General features: G+C 41.7%; 1 protein-coding gene across 1 annotated transcript in view; it reads left to right on the forward strand.

Moving 5' to 3' along the window:
* Positions 1-21,723, forward strand: part of LOC102789026 (nuclear receptor coactivator 3-like) — a 66,128-nt gene that overhangs the window by 25,466 nt on the left and 18,939 nt on the right. Inside the window, exon 2 of the mRNA XM_006796498.3 lies at positions 12,663-12,749. The gene's annotated coding sequence lies outside the window, so the exon portion shown is untranslated. The remainder of the gene's footprint in view (positions 1-12,662; positions 12,750-21,723) is intronic.

Here is a 21,723-nt window from a genome sequence, read left to right on the forward strand (position 1 = left end):
TCGTATCCTGTCCTAGACTCAAAGAATTATACATCAAATTTATTTTACATGGTCGTCATCTTGAACGTTTTTTACAGTGAAGATTCAGCGTGATGGTATTATGTGATTTTTCATGTAGTTGGTCACCTCATAAAAGGTTCATGTAAATCTTCCTGACATCTGCTGCGGAAGACATTCAGTAAACCAACTGCTGCTCTGCAGTAATCTGTAAGAGAAAACTTTGTTTAGCCTCTCGTATCAAAGCAGAGGCTCACGAAGACTCAGGTTAATCTGAGTTCAGATGCAGGATTGCAGAGCCAGCTTACACCAGCCTCAAACAAAGGTTTATTTTAGGACACTGCACTGAATGAGTGATATCAGTGCAGAGCTGTGGATCAGAGCTGTTCATAGCACTGTGTATTTGACAGCCTGTACTTTTACCTGACATCCTTTGCACCTGCGACAGTATACACATTGTACATTTACTTTTAAATGATCACAACAAGAAGACATTATGCTTATTTCTCCAGCTCAGTTTTACGGCATAAACTATTTGGATAATTTAAATGGTAAAATTTGAATGGCGATCTCAACTAAACGCTTTTTTGTGGAGTCATTTGTCTGCGGCCTCAGCCATCCAGGAAGTATGCATTTGAAGTAGATGCAGAGATGGTTATCTCCTCAACAGCAGCAGTGTCAGTAGCCCAACAGAGCAATGCAGTGTATGTCCAGGATATATTTCTCTTTCTTTATTTCTCTCTTGCCTTTTTTTTATTTATCAAGCACAACGACTTTTAAAGAAAAGAGAACTGAGAAGAGACTCCACAAAGATGAACCTACTAGTGTTTATTGCTGGTGGTAATACACACATAATATACTGCTCAAAAAATTAAAATAACTCTTTTTAATCAGAGTATAGCATCAAGTCAATTAAACGTCTGGGATATTGATCTGCTCTGCTAAGTAGCAAAGGGGGTTGTTAATCAGTTTCAGCTGCTTTAGTGTTAATGAAATGAACAACAAGTGCACTAGTGGGGCAACAATGAGAAAACCCCCATAAACGGAATGGTTTTACAGGTGGAGGCCACTGGAGACATTTTTTCCACTTCTCATCGTTTCCTCTTTTTCACTAGTTTGGCGTTTGGCTACGGTCAGGGTCACTGCTTTTAGCATTAGGCAATACCTGGACCCGAGTCCAAATCCTCCAATATATAGCCAAAAGGTTTGCTACGTCTCCAAGTACAGTCCCATGACCAATGGCGATTCCAGTAGACAGGCAGGTACTCTTAAGAGAGCTGGACAGGGCTGTAGAGGGTCGTTAATCCATCAGCAGGATTGGTATCTGCTCCTTTGTGCAAGGTGGAACTGGATGCAAGACTCATACAAAATGATCTCACTTCACTAGCTGGCATTGTGGAGCCCAACTGGCATTTGCCATGTGCTTTCACAGATGAGAGCAGGTTCACCCTGAGCACATGTGACAATGGTTAAAGGTATGAAGAAGTCAAGGAGATCATTATGCTGCCTGTAACATTGTTCAGCATGACTGATTTGGTGGTGGGTCCTGGAGGCATATCCACGGATACACAGACCTCTACAGACTAGGCCATGAGGTAGTCAGGGCAGTCTTTGAAATCCTTGGAGTAGTAGGTGCTGGGTTCTTCCTGGTGCACAATAATGCGCGGCCTCATGTGGCGAGAGTTTGCAGGCAGTTCCTAGGGGTTGAAGAAATTGATACCACTGACAGACTCGCCATACCTACATCCAGTAGAACACCCCTGGGACATCATGTTTTGGTCCATCCACAAGGCTGCACCTCAATCTGGCCAGGAGGTCAGTGATGCCCTGGTTCAGATCTGAGATCCCCCAGGACAACATCCATTATCTCATTGGAAACCCAATGCCCAATGTTGTCAGGCATGCATACAAGCATGTGGAGGGGATACAAACTATTGATTTACACATTACCCTGTCCATATCAGTATAGATGTCCAGCATGATTTTTTTTCCATTGAGGTATGATGTGTTTTCAAATGTATTTATTTATTTATTTTTTGAGCAGTGTGTTAGGGTCTTTTTCTTACTTTATAGAAGCAGAGAAGGCATTTTATTTGCTACACCTATCTAAGATTATTTCAGTCTGAGCCAACCTTTTGTTTTAGAGTTACATGTTTGAGTTTTTATTGAAACCTACATTGCTGCCTTACAATAAATGACTTTTAGGTAATGTGGAAACTGCAGTTTTTAATTCCAGTTGGATTCTGCTGTGAGAAGTTGGCAGCAGGTGAACAATTAAGGGTATGTTTAGATATGGAGAGGAGTGACTTATTGACTGACCTGTCACACTAATTAGATCATACACTAACAGCGATATTGAAAGCCCTTATTTTTTTTCCCCCTCATTTTTAATTCATTTTACAATCACCAAAAGGAAAGCAGGTGAGTGTTTTCTCTGCAGTTTCCCTGCATTTTTCTTTCTGTACCCCATGAGGCTTGTAACTAGGTAATTTATGCTCTGTGATGACAACAGTGTTTTAAGTATTTACCAAAGCTCCAGTCATTCGTCGTTCTTTGATATGACAGCCATGCCTCTTGGTTCATTGTTAATTAACTCACAGTAACAGACCTCTATGTTATGATAATGCATAGTCCCTGCATAATTAATGGCTCCCAGTGAGGTGTTTTATTTAACCCTGTACTGTGTTTGACTGTGTAGGCACGTGTCAGACTTGGTGCTCCAAACATGTTTTGACCCTGAGGTGTCTTTACGACACGCTCATTCACAGAGTTCGTCCCCGTGTGGCTGCAAGTTTTCTTCACGGTTCAGCCCTAAGGTGCCAAATGAGGACATGTGAGGTTTTACTGTCCTTATCTTATCAGGACTCTTTGTGGCTCTGCGCCATTACTGATGAGTAAGAATGCATCCGCACTTTAATGTAGTTATTTAGCCAGTCTCACACTCTCCTCTGTCCACATGTGTTCAGCACGTGGCAAGGTTCAGGTGTTGACAACAATCCCTGTTGACATTGACGCACAATTACAGTTCAGCAAAGTAGGTTTTTTTAATGACACGTATCGTCAATGATTTATTGTGATACTGTGCAGCTCGTGTTCTTGGAAGTAACTTGGGCTCTCGTCTGTCACTCGCTAATTTACTGTGCACACAAACACAGCGTCAACTCGAACACTGTGAGGTTTTAAACTCGGAGCCAATGACTACACTTTCATTAGAGGTTCGTGTAGTTTTAACAAAGAAAAACAAGCAACGTGCTCTCGGGTGAAAAATTACGGGAGAAGTCTGGAGTAATGAATGGAGAAACATAAAACAGGTTTCATTTACAACAGGAGGCCTGAAAAGTTTCAACACAATTCTGAATACTTGTTCTTCGCTTAATTTTTGCTCATGAGTGTGTGTCAGTTAAACCCCTGCAAAGTTGCCTGGCAGCAGAAGCTACTGAACAAATGAAACTAAATGCTGTGATGCAAAGCAGGGTGGTGTTTTTTCTCGTGCCACTTTTTTATCATTCCTGTTTCAGTTGCAGTACTGAGACCATGATCGCCATGGGTAAGCTTGAAAAAGTGAAGCTTGTTCTCCGTGGACTGTGATGTTTGCAGATGACACTGATCTGTAGTGAAAGAGGAGAGGTGGAGATGTGCTCTGGAGAGAAAAAAATGAAAGTCAGTAATAGTGAAAGTGTAGGGCTTTTGTTGTTCACTGTGAGACTTGCTGTGATGTATGGTTTGGAGGCGGGGGCATTAACAAAAAGACAGGTGGCAATAGGGCTGTTCAATATAACGATATATATCGGATGACGATATAAAAACGTCTATCGTTTCATTTTACGCTATTGTTTGTTTCGTAGTGTCGCAAAATAAACTGTTTACTGTTTTTGCAATATTTTTTCATCGTTTTGATGGTCACTGTAGTGGCTATATTAATTTCTTAAAGTTCTCTCTTTCTCTTATATTTTATATAACCACACTATGGACGGACAAGCGCCTGTTTTTATGTGTGTGGTTAGCAACAACGACGGTAACACCATTGCGTGTCCGCTTGTTTATGTTCCACATAAACCTTTCACAATAAAGCTCAAGATCCTGTTGAGACTTTTCAAAATAAACTGAATCACGTGAAAGAGCAGATTATTTACGGATGAGAAGTAAAAAAAAGAGCCGCCAGGTGCTAAAAAATAAACCTTAGACTCAAACGTTAGAACAGGCTTTTTCCCGCAGCACGCCGTGTAATAAATACTCACAAAGAAAACGGCGGCCGTTACAACTTATGTCTAAAAATGTATAGTTTCATGCATCGGTTAAAACACTCGACTCCAGCTACATGACGCGCAGCTGGAAACACTTCCCGCAAGTCGAGCTGCCTGAGATTCATAGAATTTATAGAAAATTTTTAATTTTTGTGATTTATATCGTTATCCGGACAATAGAATTCTTATATTGTGATATGAGATTTTGGTCATATCGCACAGCCCTAGGTGGCAAGCTGGAGGTGAAGGTGCTGAGATTCTCATGGACAAGCTTAGGAATGAGCGTATCAGAGGGACAGCTCAGGTTGACCTCTGAGAAAGTTCGTTGGTGTAGTGAAGGAGGACATGCGGCGGGTTGGTGTCACAGAGGAGGATGCTAGGGATAGGTTGAGATGGAGGCAGATGACCCGTTGTGGCAACCCCTAAATGGAAGAAGAGGAAACGACAAACTTTATGAGATCATAAAACTACACTTAACACTATTCACATTTCTTCATTCACTGTTTTTAGTCATTGTCTGAAAATGATTAATTTATGTGGAGAGATGAGACTAAACACAAATAAAGGAGACTGTGCATGTGTTAAGTGATCTGCTTAGTTCTTGATCTTGAGCATTTCTATCAAGTGAATTCTAAAAGAATTTTTATTACAAGAGTCTTGTTTTTAAAATCATTTTAAAGTGCAAAAACCTGATACGCTAACCTTTCTTTTATTCTTTTTATATTTGCTTCGCTTTAACAGTTCATTTAGCAGCTTAACTGCAGATTCATGTTTAATGTTGGAACTAACGAAATCTTGCACACTTCCTACTGTACTGTAGCACGATACAGTGTGCTGTGTGGTTTTCCTCTACCTTCTTGGAAAGGATGACTCATGCAAACGCCTGTTTCTTTTTTTGAATATGTAAATGCATGTTTGATGGCAGCCTACAGCAGACACACCCTGGATGGCTGGATGAGTTTTATTTTTTAGACCTGCTTGGCCTATTTCTGCCCCGAGTCAGACGCCTTCCCTCTGCCTTTCTTCATCCTCCACCCCCTCTATCCCCTCTCTGAAGTGTGAAGTTTGAAGTAGCAGGCTGTGTGCTATGATAGCAGTAATTGGTCTAAAGATGGAAAGTTCTCTCTTACTTTGGAAGCAAATTGCTTCTTAGTTTAGTGGCAATTAGTGTTTTTTAAGCAAGGCCTGTTGAGAACAATATAACATCAAAGCTCCATTTAAAAGCAACAAAAAGAGGGTGTAGATGATGGAGACAGTGGTGAAACTATTGCTGTTGGGGGTGAATAGAAGCTCTGAGTCTTGTACGGGTTCATTTAAGACGGAGTGGGGTAGCTGAGAGTGGCTCCCCTCTTTGTACCCCATTGTCTGTGGAGGCGAGCTTTGGACTCAGAGTTTTTTTTATTAGCCTCTGTGGTCTGATTTGTTTAAGGGGAGGCAAGGTGCCAAGATGTGGCTTGGCTCGTATTTTGCTCCAGTGTGAGCGCTGGGTTTGTTGGAGGGGGACTGGGCGAAGCAAAACTAAAGCAGAGTCACCCAGAGTACACACACTCACTTTCACACAATGTACTTTTATGCTGTCTTCACTGTGCTGTTGTGTATGCTGGCTAGTGCACACAATTTCCCTTATTCACAGCGATTACAGAAGATAGACACACGGAGAGAAAAAGTCTGTTAGAAAATGTGAGGAGAAGGGAAGAAAGAGGGGGAAAGAAATAAAGCTCACACAGAAACGACTCCTGGATCAGTCTGAAGTTTCTGTGCCTCCATCAGACGCCTGAAGATATTTCTTAAAGACAAAGATTCGTCTGGACGTGATTTTTTTTTTTAAAATAAACACATTTTTAAAGCATGTTAAAAAAAAAAACCGATTTTCAGCTGTCAAATGACTCCAGGAAAACTTAAAAGGGACTTAATATTTCTTATTTCCATCATGTGTGGATGATGTCAGCATACATGTAAATGTCAATGTTAGATTTGTTTCTATAGCACATTTAAAAGGAGTACCTTTTCAATGGTAGTTTTATCTTGGTACAAAACTACCAAGATAAATCCATAGATAAATAAAGTAAATACGACAAAATAAACCATAAAAATGAACAAATACAGTAAAATGTAACTAAAAAAGATTATAAAAACAACAACTGATGGACTCAAACTCAACTCGAATAAAAGCCAAGGTAAAAAAGTGAGCTTTAAAACTGTTTTTAAAAGCCTGTTTGTACATATGTACAAAGAACCTCCTCTAAATGTGCCGCTTCAGTTTTTTTCTACCCGTGGGTCTTTATGATGCCACCCATCTGCTGTCCAAACCTTCTGTTTGTAAGGGGCAGTCTGAGGGGGGCTGAAGTAAGGCCTATTATGAGATAAATCTAGACTAGTAGAGTCCAAGAAATAAACTGTACGGAGCTGGAAATGAGCATAATAGGTCCTATTTAATTAAGATTGCATAGCTGGTTTCACTTTGGGTTTAGTTTTTTGTTTGGCAGAAACAAAACTAGGGCCGTTTGATATAACGATATATATCGGATGAAGATATAAAAGCGTCTATCGTTTCATTTTACGCTATCGTTTGTTTCGTGGTGTCGCAAAATAAATTGTTTACGGCAATATTTTTTCCCCGTTTTGATGGTCACTGTAGTGGCTATATTAATTTCTTAAAGTTCTCTCTTTCTCATATATTTTATATAACCACACTACGGACCGAAAGCGCCTGTTTTTATGCGTTGTGGTTAGCAACAACGACGGTAACACCATCACGTGTCCGCTTGTTTATGTTCCACATAAACCTTTCACAATAAAGCTCAAGATCCTGTTGACTTTTCAAAATAAACTGAATTTACGGATGAGAAGTAAAAAAGAGCCGCCAGGTGCTAAAAATAAACCGTAGACTAGAACAGGCTGTTCCCCGCAGCACGCCGTGTAATAAATACTCACAAAGAAAACGGAGGCCTTTACAACTTATGTCTAAAAATGTATAGTTTCATGCATTGGTTAAAACACTCGACTCCAGCTACATGACGCGCAGCTGGAAACACTTCCCGCAAGTCGAGCTGCCCGAGATTCATAGAATTTACAGAAAATGTTACATTTTTGTGATTTATATCGTTATCGGGACGATAGAATTCTTATATCGGGATATGAGATTTTGGTCATATCGCACAGCCCTAAACAAAACCCCAAAACATTAACTATATGAGTGCTGTAGATGTGTTTCTCAGCTGAAGCCATTTGTGCTCACAAATGTTATGAGCCACATTATTTAGTTCATCCTACATTTCATAAGTAACCCGATGCAAGTTTGACTTTATGACAGCAAGTGGACTGAATATGATTCAAATGAGTCATTTCACTTCTATAACTGTCCATCTCATTTGGACAGCTGGAGTTTGTACACATGCCAGCCATGTGGGGGCAAAAGTCATTGCTCTCCTAATACCAGGCCTGGATAAAAGGTGAGGGATGCATCAGGAAGGGCATTTAGTGTATCAGTTACATCCCAGGTTTGTGATGACTGCTGCTGGTGCTGTTGACCAGCCTTGTGTCGGTGTTAGTTTACATTTCATTTAATCCAGTGTTTGTTGTATTTATTTGTTTATTCATTATTTGTTTCTATTTATTCATTGGAACCCGAATTTTTGTGCCACTTCTTGACATTGGAGCGAGGAAAGGGCAGGGCATGTTCAGTGCCATTTATACAATGCAGGGCTTTTTTTTCTGGCTTAAAAATGTACTTGTTCTTTTTGTAAAAGGGTCCAGTCGGTCCCATATCTAGCAAAGGTACATTGGGTCTTTGTCACAGTGTTTCTTTTATCTTAATGCATTTGCAGCTTCGTGCACTTTGTACCTGGATTCATATTTTTCCACTGGACTTTTTAGTACCTCATTCGACAATTTTAGACCACTGATTCCCAAAAGTGCTTTTACTGCAGTGAACTTGTTTTGAAATATTATTTGTACTTATTTGTCTGTAGGCCTTGAGTCTACTTAAGAAAGATTAGTGATTACTGATTAGTCTCATATAAATCCACACTGTAATGGACTTTGTTAGCAAGAGGGATTATTTCACTTTCTTGCATGACAGCATGGCCCTCGTTCCTGGTTTTCTTCCTGGTTCAGCTGATGGTACCAGATGAAGGCACGTGTCCGGTTTTACCATCTTTATCTTATCCCGACTGCTCATTGGTTGCACGCAGTTTTACAGTTGTCATTAAGACGCCAGATGAGGAAGTATCTGTTTCTTTATATTTTCTTCATCCTAAACTAGATTAAAGTGCCATACAGCACAAGTTGGAGGTGTAGCATGTCGTGGTTCAGCTTGCAGACCACTGCGATTTAAGACGAAGATGTTAATGTAGATCACCATGGACGCGTGTTTGAGCTGAGAAACTGAAAACTTAAGAAGGTAAATTCTTATTTGACTATTTTTGGTTTTGTTCAGATTTGCATACATTTGAGTGAAAGTGTTACTTTATTTTTACTTCTTAATACCAGCACTTTTAGCAGCTGTTAAAGAGGTCTGTAAGTCACCTGGTTTTTACGGTCAAGGCCAAACGAGGTGACTTTCAGGAACAAAGAGGAGGCCCAGTAAACAATGATTCAGTGGATTCTGGAGTATCATGCAACGAGTAAAGAGGAAGAAACCTCAAAAGTCACAACAGCCTGACCGCTGAGCTAAATCAGCTTCTCTGATTGCGGCTTCGAAATGCAGAAATGCCGCCGAGACGAAATCTCTGCCGTAAATACCCGCTCCTTCTGTGAAACTCACGATGCGCTGCGCACGTCGTGTTCATGAAATCAACGGCTCTTGTGCGAGCATCCCCTTTAAACTGTGAACTGCGGCTGCATCTTCGTTGCATCTTTAAGCGCAGTCGCTTTAACGAGAAGAAGATGCAGCTGTATACAATATTTATTGTGTCGCTCGGGTTGCATTGATGAAAGGCAAAGCAAGCAAACATTCAGACAGTACAAGGCTGAAGCCTTGTTTAGCTTTGTGGTGATGAGTAATTGAAGAGCGCGAGGAGATAAACAGACACGTGTTCAGAGGAGAGCAGACTGTAAAAAGGCCTAAGCTCAACATTTCTTCATTGACTCTGAATCTTAAGCTCATTCACACTGCTTTTAAATTCAAGGCTTTACGCCAGTATGAGCAGCGCCACATGCAGTTAACTACCATTTTATTCATTCTGGTTTTCACGGCTGTTTCAAAGTGAGCACAAAGAACAGTAATGATCACACTGAAGACTCTCTTGTCCCTGCTCGTGCACAGCACAAATAACGACTCTTCCCCCCCCCCCCCCTAAACTTTTTGCACAAAAAAATCGAGTCAGTTAGTCTTTGTCGCAGCCGAGCTATAAATTCTCCCTGCTTAAGCAGTCATTCTCCGGCTCTATTTTTCTCCCCTTTCAATTAATAGGAAACACATCGGTTGAAGGAGGGTCTTTGTTGGTGTGTGAGAGTCCATACATCACCTAAACTAGAGCGCTCACCCCTCCTCCTCCTCCTCCTCCTCCTCCTCCTCCTGTCTCCTGCCTGCTAACACACACATGCACACACCGACAGCCTCCATCTGCTCCCAATCATGGGTGCAGCCAGCGGTCAGGTCGCTGATGGTGAATGGCATATAGGCACATAACACACACGTAAACATACACAGTGTAACAAACTGCTTTAAAATTACATTTTGTTCCGCAATTCACAGTTTTTGTGTGAGTATAACCAAGTAGTATAAAAGCTGATTACTCTGAGGTGCTTTTTCCCCCCTAATTTTTGGTTCTGTCGTAACTCATCTGCACAAAATTATATTGACTCAAGTCCAGCTGTCTTATTTAGCACGCAACATAAAGAAGGTGAGCAAACAGTCAGTGTTCAAGTGAAAATCTTAAATTTAGAAGTATTCTGATGGTTGTGTTTTGAATAATTGCTCAAGGTGTGGCTAGCATGGGGCCACCATCTGTCCATCAATAATCCTGAGGGGGTTGCACTATCTAATACAACATCTTTAAGGTCTTTAATGTGTCCGGGAGCGTTTCCAGTTGGACGGGGGCTGGAGAGGTATTTTCACCCACCCCAGACACGGTCCCGTACAGTTCTCCTAGATCCTGACTGTGCACCGGTAGAAAGGGACGATGTAAGCATCTGTCTAATGTTGATTGGCTGACAAGTGGGCTGGAATAGAGAAGGAGAGGTGACAAAAACACTCAATAAATAAAGATCAATAAATACAGTATATAAAATTCAAGCACTGACTGCAGAGGATGCTTTTCATTGTTTGTAACACTCTGTATGGCTTCGCTCTTCTGCGTGGCTGTCTCACAGACCAATCACAGCACAAGAAAGACTGGTCCACAGACTTGCACCACATATTTTCTACACTGCCTCCATCTGACAACAGAACTCTCTGCAGGCAGACGGGCCGTCCCCGGACAGCTAACCCGCTACCTGTGCTGGACCGTGAATCCTGCTTTAGAGACACAGTCCATCAGACATAATAAAAAGACAAATTAGTTAGCGCAGGAATATACAACAAAACGCTGAAGTGCAAACAAAATTGGGACCAACTCAGGGTTCCGTATCTTACCCGAGGATACTTTGGTATGCAGAGTGGAGCAGCCAGGGATCGAACCGCCAACCTTCGTAGATGTTGATGGTTGACCTATAGATGACCATAGATGAAGGTCTCTGATCGTAACTTTCTCCGTTACCCATATTTAACTGAGAAAGTTAAATATGGCTAACAGGCTTTCTCCCACAGAAACATATTACACGTCATGTAACATGTCATGTTAGATTATTTAGTGATTTAAAAATTGGCTGTAGGTGTGAATTTAAGGGTGAATGGTTTCCTGCCTCTCTGTGTTTGCCATGCCACCCGTCGATAGTGTTCCCTGCCTGTGTCAGCTAGGATAGGCTAGAAAATGATGGATGGATTCTTTGACTTAATATTGTGTAACATGAAGAAATACTTCATATGGTTTTAAAATATTTGCTTAAGGTTTTTGCAAATCTTCTTGCTGTTGCCTAACATGCTGTTTTTGAATCTACATTTGTCTCCTGAAAGCCTCAGTTTTTCAGCACAGCAGCTCATGAAAACCTTTTTTTCTCGATTCCAAAGTCTATTGTTAGTGCATTCCACCAATCTCTGCTTTAAGGCATTTATCAGCTTTTGATGGCAATAAAAAAAACTTTCCATTATAGAAGGATGACTAGAAAAATTAATTCAGGAGCTCATTTTGCTGCTGTTCAGTGCTCTATAGATAATAAATCTAAAGTAATTATATTTTGAAATAAAATGTTGATGAAATTTACAGTAGAAATACTTAACAATATATTAAGACTGAAACACTTGCAATAAACCATTTGCATTTGTTTTATAGGAAGAAGAACAGCAGGCAAAAATGGTAAAATAACAGTTAAAGCCTGGTAGACGTGAGATTAACAATAGAATCACACAGACGCACTCAAGCTGAACTCAGAGACTCCGACGTGACGCTCTCATCATTCATTTAATAAAAATGAAAGTAAACCTACTTTCTGTCTCTCACACACACAGACGCACACATGCACTGAGGTACAGGGACAGAAGAACATGAGCCAGCCTTGTGGTGTGCTTTACCAATGACAGGGTGTCATGGAAACGCCCAGCGTTCCCCATGGTTACGCACTGTTTACCCCTACGGGATACTCTTCTTGGATTGTTCAGACGCTGAACACTTGAGCTACTACAACAACTCATGGCCAAAGAACACACACAGACACACACACAGTGTTTCTTATCAGGATCTAAATGGACACAAATTAGCCTATTATGTGCTTTTGGGATTAGCGCAGTGATTTTAGCCTAATAGTCTGTTTTTGTGCTCTTACTCCAAGTCCCTACGCCACAGTGGATATTTGCCAATAAAGGCTTGGTGTTTATATCCAGTTGTGTTTTTGAAGTATTCATTCAGAGGGAAAGATGTGGAAGCACTTCACTTTTTCTTCTTTTTTAAAAAACTTGGGTGGCTGAATTGTGGATCACATGCTGTCTTCACTTTCAGGTTTCAGCTCTTTGACTTCCTGTAAAACTTGTGTCTCAACATCCCTTTTTTGTGTGTGTGTGTGTGTGTGTGTGTGCATTTGGTCGGGTTGTGGGAGAGGTCTGCATGTTAATGCAAATGCACAGGAGCCATGATGTGTTTGCTCTGTACGTGTGCAGCCGTAATGAAGACAAAAGCACATAGCAAGGCTGGGCTCCCTCGCAGTTTCTTCTCCTCATTAAGACGTTAATGGTGCTTCCTGTGCATGTGTCTTCAGGCTGCTGATTAATAATGCTGCTTGTTATTCATTAATATTGCCCTAATGAACATGCACTGTTGAGCATGATTGCTAAACTTTTTTGCGTGTGTGTGTGTGTGTGTGTTTGTTTTTTTCTTTTCTCTCCAGACTCCATTGATCAGCCCACATAGGACCGCGCCCCCAAAGCGAGGGGAGGGGGGACCTGATCGTCCATCATCTTGGCGCCGTCGAAAGGTGAGCTAACATCCCGCACGGTTGGCATGGTAACGGCCTGCTGGGTTCAGGTTGAACGGTTTGTCAGAGACAGTTTCTTGTTGTTGCCACACTCTTGCAACATCCTCCTGACCTGAACGCTGAAATGCAGAGAAAAGTGTGTGTGTGTGTGTGTTTTTGAGGCAAATATTTTATGGAGGTGGGGGTTTTTTTGTTGTTTTTTTAGTGCGTGTGTGTGGTTGAATTTTGGAAGGCGGAATAGTTTACGAAAAAAGACCGGTAGTGGCGGTAGCAACAAGGGAAACAAAGAGGGCTGCGAACGATTTTCAGGCAGATGAGAAAATGAAGAGTGGGAAGACAGCAGGGAGACAGGAGGAGAAATCAAATTATTCTTTGTGCTCTACCTGCCACGGAGGCTGAAAGAGAGCATTAATCTTTTACCCCTGTCTGCAGGTGACGACAACACACACACTCGCGAACACATAAGTGTACCCACACTTAACCAAACCACACTCTCTCTTTCGTTCACGCGAATTCTCACACGCATGTTTTTTTTGCAAACTCGCTGCTGTTGCACTTATAGCAGCAGTGATTGTGTGAGGAGTGAGGTTGGTAAGAAAGGGGAGGAAGGACAGTCCAGGCCATAGGAGGGGAGACACTCAGTCTGAAGCAGAAGAAAATAGGAGGGATAAGGATGAGGTGAGGCAAGGATACTTCCAGGAATCTTCCACAGTGAGTTAAGGTGAAGGCTTTGTTGATTTCTCTGCATAAATGTCAGGTGATGGACTGTTGAGGCACTTCAGGGTTTTGGATGAGCAGAAAGCTCATTGAATCAATAGAAAACAAAAACTTGATCTTTAATTACAAAGGTATTATCTAAACCCAATTACACATTCAGCAGTGTACTTTTAGACTGAGGCTCCATTTTGGTTCATTTTCATGTGCATTTTTTTAAATTAAACATGTTCAACTTTATTACATGGTTGAGGCAAGTGGGTACAATTGTTTGTAACACACACAGTAGAACTTCAAGGATTAATTGGATGATTTGCTCATTTCTTAAGAAGAGGTGCTGGACTTGATTTATCTTTATCAATCCTTTGATATCCTACTTTGATATCATCATAGTATCTCTGAATCTGCTTGCCCCTGATCAGACACACAGATCTGTAAATTTTGGGTACCTCCGCTCAAGAAATGATTGACAGCTGTCTTTCCGCTTGTGGATAACCTTTCTGTGACTTACCCTCTTAATTCCTATGGAACCAGGAAAGCAGGTTTTATACTTTACACATCCGGGAGTCCGCTTGGCTCTCTGTGATGTAAATTTTGCCGTCACCTAGTCAGTGTGAGGGTCCACGCAAAAGTCTGCATACCGCTCTGTTTCTTGTGATCACAAGGACTTGTTCGTAGAGAAATTACATTATAATGCACCAACTATGCATGCACCTGAGAGCGGACTTCAAGCGAACTTTAAGGAAGTATAACAGGCATGACTACTCGGTTGTCCATGTCCACAACCAAGTATAATCCAGGTTTAAAGGTGTATGTAGTTTATCACACAATGCTTCAGTAGTTTGTCTTAGTTTTTGTTAAATAACTTACACTGTGTCATTTAAGGACCTGTTAAGGACCAGGTCTTTTTTATTATTAGGATAAACCAGAAGACAGTCTTTGCAACTTGTGCGAGTTGTTGAAGCAGCTTGTCATGCTGCTGGTGTGAGTTTACACGGCCAGACATGGGCCGTGTGCCTCTGTTTTGTCAACAGAGATTATGAAAGACTGGCAGGCGGGGGAGGCGACAGCAGGGCTATTTGCATCACCCAGGCTGAGCATGCCTGCCCCTCTAACTCTGTCACCTTCTCTCTCCCTTTTCTCTGTCCCTTCCTGTCTGCTCCTCCCTTTTGTCGCCAGCAACAAGCACTCTGGCTAGACCGCCCTGTCGCCACGGTCTTATCGCCTCCAATCAGGAAAAAATGGAAAGAGAGATGTTCAAACAAACTCAAGGAAAGCTTGATAGCAGGCAACGCCACAGATCTGTTATCTCATTTGAGAGATGACAAATGAATTAGTTTCTAGATAAACTGAAAGATTAACCATGAGGCTTTTTGTGCACAGCAAACAATAAAAGTTTCTAATGGAGCCTGCACGTGGACTGAATCCACTCAGGGGAAACCCAAGATATTTATTATGATGTTTAGATGGGAATAATCCTGCCTGTCTACAGATGATGTACAACACAGATTGGTGATAGATTGAGGTTGTATTTGCTGTTGCTAATCTTTTCTCATTCGCTTGCCGCCTACCCCCACTAACTCTTTCCGACTCATTCTTGTTTGTTGCACCTTTTTTTCCCCCCACTGCTGTGACTCATTGTGTTGTGGGAGGTCTGCCGACTCTCCACTTTGTTTGCTATTTTCCCAAACCTAATTCAGTTTTTCTCTGCTGTTCATCCATTTTAATCTGGCGTCAGCGAGTGTTACTCATCAGTAATATTGAAGTGATGCTCATCTTATTGGAAATAATTTTATTGTTTCCACCAAAGTGCAAGAACACACACACACACTCGCGCAGTCCAAAAATGTGACTGAGCGGGAGCAGTGTTTGGTTAGTGTAGTTATTGAGGGATGGATGGATGAGATACTGTTTAGTCTTACTGAACCACTTTAAGCACTTGAACACTACACCACATTCACACATATACATACAACACTTCATTCTGTGCATCTACAGTTGTGGTCAGAAGTTTGCATACAGTCGTCATCATGGGCGTGACTGTCACTGTGATTTTAGGCTTCTAATTATTTCTTTGAACTGTTCTTTTTCCAGAGTGGAATCACAGTACAGCATGAATCCTTGAGTAATAAAAAAAAAACAAGAATTGTGTGCGCAAGTTTGAATTTATTTTGGATTTTCTCTGATAAACACAGGGTCAAAAGTACACATGCAGATTCAAATATGTGCATACACCACTGATAGTTGGTTAAATGTCCCTGAGCAAGTTGGTCACCATCAACAAGCTTCTGCCATGATTGTGGCTGAATCGCCTTTCTTGGCAGAATTAGTAGAGTTCCTTTAAATTGGTTGTTCCTTGCGGAGATCCAGCTTTTAAGAGTAGTCCACAAATTTTCTCCAAGTTTAAGTTCAGGACTTTGGAAAGGCTATTCTAAAAGTTTAATGTTAGCTTGCTTTATCTATTCCAAAACCAGTTTTGATGTGTGTTTGGGATCATTGTCCCCTTTGAACACTCAATTATATCCCACTTTCAACTGAAGCTTTTGATTTGAGGAAAGGTTGAAGAATTTTGAGGTAGTCCTCCTTCTTCATCATTTCATTTACTTTGTGCAGTACACCAGTGATGCTACCAGCACCATGCAAAGCCTCACTTTTAGTCCACCAAACTTCTTGTGATTGAGACAAATAACTCAATCTTTGTCTCATGTAAAGATTTCTCTCCAGAAGGCATTTGGCTTGACCATGTAGGTGTCGATTTTGGAGCAGGGAGTTTTTTTTCTTGGTCGGCACCCTCTCAGTCCATGGCAGCGTAAAACTCCCTTCATGCTGGGTGGTTCTTGGGTTCTTCCTGAACATCTTAATCAGTTCCCTTTCATTTGAGGACGACAAAATTGGGTCTTCTTCCAGACCTTGAAAAAGTCTATGTAAACTTCTGACCACAACTGTATCTTGGTATCTTGCGTGGAGGGCAATTAGAGGCTTTCCACATGCATATCAAGGGAGTCAGGGATGGAAGCACGACAGTCCAATTATTAGACAACCTGAGCCCTGAGCCGCAGCTGCCATTGGGTCTTAAAAAAATTAAGGTCATTCATCTGTGGAAACCATGATTGTGCTCAATAATTGTTAGAATCTGTGCTTTTCAGACATGTGTCTTCAAAGTAAATGTTATAGCAGTTTGAAATGTTCATATCTAAAGGCGAGTTACATTACTTTTGCAGTCTTATTTGTTTACCTCAGAGCTTTTTGTCATTGGATTAATGAAAATGTTTAGACAAAAGTTTAAAACATGTTTGGTTTTTATTATTCATATAGCCAATACTACAAGTACAATACAATACTAAAAGTATCATCTCCGTAGCTCACATCAAAACATGATGTACATATTCAATTCAATTCAATTCAATTCAATTTTATTTATATAGCGCCAAATCACAACAAATGTCGCCTCAAGGCGCTTCATAGATACAGAGAAAAGCCCAACAATCATATGACCCCCTATGAGCAAGCACTTTGGCGACAGTGGGAAGGAAAAACTCCCTTTTAACAGGAAGAAACCTCCGGCAGAACCAGGCTCAGGGAGGGGCGGCCATCTGCTGTGACCGGTTGGGGTGAGAGAAGGAAGACAGGATAAAAGACATGCTGTGGAAGAGAGACAGAGATTAATAACAGATATGATTCAATACAGAGAGGTCTATTAACACATAGTGAGTGAGAAAGGTGACTGGAAAGGAAAAACTCAATGCATCATGGGAATCCCCCGGCAGCCTACATCTATTGCAGCATAACTAAGGGAGGATTCAGGGTCACCTGGTCCAGCCCTAACTATATGCTTTAGAAAAAAGGAAAGTTTTAAGCCTAATCTTAAAAGTAGAGATAGTGTCTGTCTCCCGAATCCAAACTGGAAGCTGGTTCCACAGAAGAGGGGCCTGAAAACTGAAGGCTCTGCCTCCCATTCTACTTTTAAATACTCTAGGAACAACAAGTAGGCCTGCAGAGCAAGAGCGAAGTGCTCTAATAGGGTAATATGGTACTACAAGGTCATTAAGATAAGATGGGGCCTGATTATTTAAGACCTTGTATGTGAGGAGCAGGATTTTGAATTCAATTCTGGATTTAACAGGAAGCCAATGAAGGGAAGCCATATGAGAGATTCGTATCATGGCCAGCTTCTGGAATAAATTGGAATGGTAATATTTGCTGTTTGCCAAATTTAGGTTGCTTGTGTTGGTTTCCTTGTTTGCTAACTTCTTGGCTAATGCTAACTGAATGCAGAGACAACAGGTTTGGTCAGTTGCAATGTGGACCAACATTGTCATGATTGTCTAGGAGCAACACAAAGCATGGGGAAATCACATTTCCGTGCTTCACCATAGCCCTGAACTTGCCTATACATTACCTGATAGAGGCTGCTTGTGAGAAAGCACCATCACATCAGGCAGCTTCCTTCCAGGCACCACCCCTCCTCTTAACCACAAAGTGTGAGGACACATGAAATAGATTAATGCCCTGTCCTTATGCTCTGACTTCATTCTCCCTCTGGGCACCATGAACATCTTGTGTCAGTTCATTAGTAAATCCTCTACTGTCTGCTTTTATAGCCAGGAGACAAAAGCAGTATGTGGTTTTTGTTTGTCTTCTGATCCAGTCTCTGCCTACCATCCTAAGATTATGACATTGACATCATATGTGCAAGAGATAAAAATAGTAGCAACAACAAAGAACCCCAAAAGGTGCCTCTAAAGGATGTATAAAGCCCACAAACTGCAGAAGTAAATTTGTTCCACCTAGTATTTGGTCCATCACCGTAATAGAAAGACTCCATTTCTCTGTGGAGTTTCTTGTCCATCATCCATCTTTTTTTCTCTTTTCTGCAGGGCTTGCATTAAAAAAAATCTAGTAAACTCTCATTAATGTTAATTTGTGTTCAGAACTCATGAGAATGAGTAGGAATGTGTTCATCGTGGGATTTTGACAGTTGCCTAGCAATACTGCTTTGATTGTAGCTTACCCATCAGTCAGTGCGGCGTCTGTATTTTCTCCATAATGAATAATGTATTTCTTTCTTCCTGCCAAGACTAAAAAAATCTGTTCTTTAGGTCTTTTCCAAAGTTTAAGGGGACATTTTGAAAGCAACATTGTGTGTGAATTAGATCCCTCACTAGTCAACAGGACTGTATGCTTTCTGTTTTATGAGGTGAGCCATTTCCTCTGGTTTTGCCATAAAGCCATAAACTTTGTGGTTCCTGGTGAGTCGTGCTCCCACTGGGCTCCGGGATCCAGGGTCATTGGCATGCTACTGTCCTTTAGCAGACCTCAGAAGTTTAGCTTCACCCCAAGTGACACCACAGCAGTGCTGACCTGAACGATCCTCCTGCCTCATTCGCCCATTGACCCAAATAATATATGGGTCAGCTGTCAGCATGAAGGTGATGGCCTCTTGGAATCACTCAGTTCAAGATCAGGGTTGAGTATCAGGTCAAACTTAAAATCAAAGTTCAGAGCTGCTTGCCTGCATGAGTCCTCTAACCTTCACCTGTCATCAAACGAGGAGGCTTTCCCATGACCAGTCAGATGGGAGCTAATTTTGTTTTTCATTGCTGTTGTTTGTCAGTGAAAAGCCAGTGCTGTTTCATAACCTCTCTGCAGGCATAGTGAGAACATACAAATTTGTTATGAAGTCTAACATAGGTGCAAACTTGGATTTCTGCTCCTATTTTACTTCCCAGTGTCCTTTAACCTCATCATTAGAGGTATATAAGAATACATTTGTGTTACTGTTTCTCTAACCCTGTAACTCCAAGCGTAGAATGTTTCAGTTTTTGAGACCTCTAAATCACCGGTGCAAATTACACAAAAATCCCGGACAAATTAAAACTTATACATACAAACTGATACTTAATTTCTTTTTTAGACACACCAAAAAACTCAATAAACACGCCACTTTTAAAAAATTTGAATTCTTTATGAATTTGCTCATGATTCAGGCTTTAGGGGGCTAAACAGCGGGTGTATGGTTAGAAAAGAAATGTACAGTATGCTGTCCAGTCACATCAGAGAGCAACGGCTACCACACATATGCCTTTGTTTTGGATATAGTCGATTTATAGAGTGAGATTCACAAGTGAAAATAAGAAATGGAGAAAATGGGGCTTGAGGCAGAAGAAAGATGTTGACTGCTTTTTTCTGCACAGTTGGACAGTGGCTGGACGAAGTGGGTGTAAAGTGTCAGATCTTCTGTTACATAAATTCTCATTGATAATACCGGAAATTGGTGGGGGCTTTCTGAAGCTGTTCGACCATCCTACAAAAATTTCTGAAGGAGTATGCCAGTCTCTTAACACCTCTAACATGAGCGCATTGTAGTATCGTAGGACACAAGTCACACCTGGATTAGGAACAAAGATCCCAGCATGATTTTGTGTTGTGGTAGTCCGTACGCTGAGCTTTGCAGGCCCCTGTCTACATGTTGTACCTGTGCACTGTCACCTGGAGGCAGTGTCAAAAGACAGTGTTAGCACCTACTGCCGAGGAGTTGGAACTTATAACATTGGAGTAAAACCAACTGTTGCTGTTCGTTGTGATTCTGTCTCTACTTTTTTCCTAACTTCTTTATCCTAGTCGTAACCTCTGTTGCGGTTTCCTTTCCTTTTCAAACCAACTTTTTAACCAATTTCTTTTGGTTTCTTTTAGTATTTTTGGGGACATTGCATTTAAATGCATTTCTGTGACTGTGAATCGGGCTTTAAATAATTGCCTGCATGCATGAAGCAGTTGATTTGTGAAATGTGGTTATTGTACACTCGCTTTGAGTATAAAGGACCAGTGCTGTTTTCTGCCACAACTCGACCAACTCAATCGTGTCTTCTTAAGATAAGATTCTAGTATGGATGATTTGACTATTGTTAGTTTTTTGAACATTTGTAAGTTTTACTAACAAATGTGCTTTGCGACTGTGTGTTTTGGGTTTTTTCTGCCAAAATTTCTCTTTCATTTCCCAAAACAATATCCCCTTAATTTCCACAGTTTTTGTTCCAGTTTCTCTAATACTCTCATTCAAACTGCACATTAACCCAGGTGTAGGGAAGCTAGTTTGCAGTATGTTTTTGCTCTGCACAATCCCTTTCACATCTCCAGTATCCCTCAGTCTCCTTCAAATTGCCGTCTTCATGCCCGTCTCTCCATTCCCTCTTGCTGCCCTAAATAACGCCATCACCCTCTTCCATTTCCTTCTTTACGTGGCTCATTCCCACTGCCCCCTGCTGCTGTATTGTACCCACCGCAGCCCCGCTGCCTCTCTGCCACCAGGCCCCACACTGCCTGTGGCGTGTAATTGACTTTCTCCCCGCACTGGAAAAGCGGGCGGCCCGCGCCAGGCTGGAGGTGACCCATTTCCCTGGGGCATTCAGCAGCCTCCTAATCAACTATTCTCTGGGGCTGCCTCATTCACTCTGCAATTAGAGCAACTCCCCCTTTGAGAACTCCATCAATAGGCTGGCAGTCAGGCAGGCGGACGGGTGGGTTTGGTTGGTGTAGGAGCAAAGAAGGAGTTTCACCCGAACACTTTGTCTTGGCTCTTTGAGTTCTGAAACCTCCTTACTTTGTACTTCCCCCTCTCGCTGCTTTTAGCTTCTCCTGCTCCTCATCTCCCTCGTGGTAGGTTTCATCAGACAACAGCAAGCGGGGGTTTTGTCTAACGAAGAGCAGCAGACGGGGAGGCAGGTAGACGGGCACGCAGGGAGGCAGATCGTAGGATAGGCAAGAAGAGGTAGGCAAGCAGACAAAGGCACTAAGGCAGACAGTCAGTCAGTTAGACGGGAGGGACTCGAGGGAGAGATTAAAAGAGAAATTTGAAAGAGGGAAGGATTGAGCAAGAGTATCTGTGAGATTTCAGAGCATCTCATGCTTTTAGGAGAGTATTCCCAGTTGTTGTCTTGCAAGAGAATACACTTGTGTTTCACCTGGTCTTGCAGACATGCGTGAAAGCAGTCCTCATATTGATTCTGTCTCAGTAGGAAGGTGTGTTCTCGTTCTCGCAAGCCAAGTTCACACGACTGAAGACTGGGACCTTCTCTGTCCTGAAACCGAAAAATAAAAAGGCAACACAATCAGATGCTTTTGCTCCGATCCCACCAGAGATCATGGCGCATGATGATTAAATAACAGGCCGGCGTCTCTCCCCTGCCGCTGGCCTGATTTTCTATGCAGGAGAGGCAGTGCTCTGGTCAGAGGATAACCATGTAATCAATGGAATGAAAAA

Source organism: Neolamprologus brichardi, chromosome 20 (assembly GCF_056152115.1).
Source record: "Neolamprologus brichardi isolate AB-2024 chromosome 20, ASM5615211v1, whole genome shotgun sequence".
NCBI lineage: Eukaryota > Metazoa > Chordata > Actinopteri > Cichliformes > Cichlidae > Neolamprologus > Neolamprologus brichardi.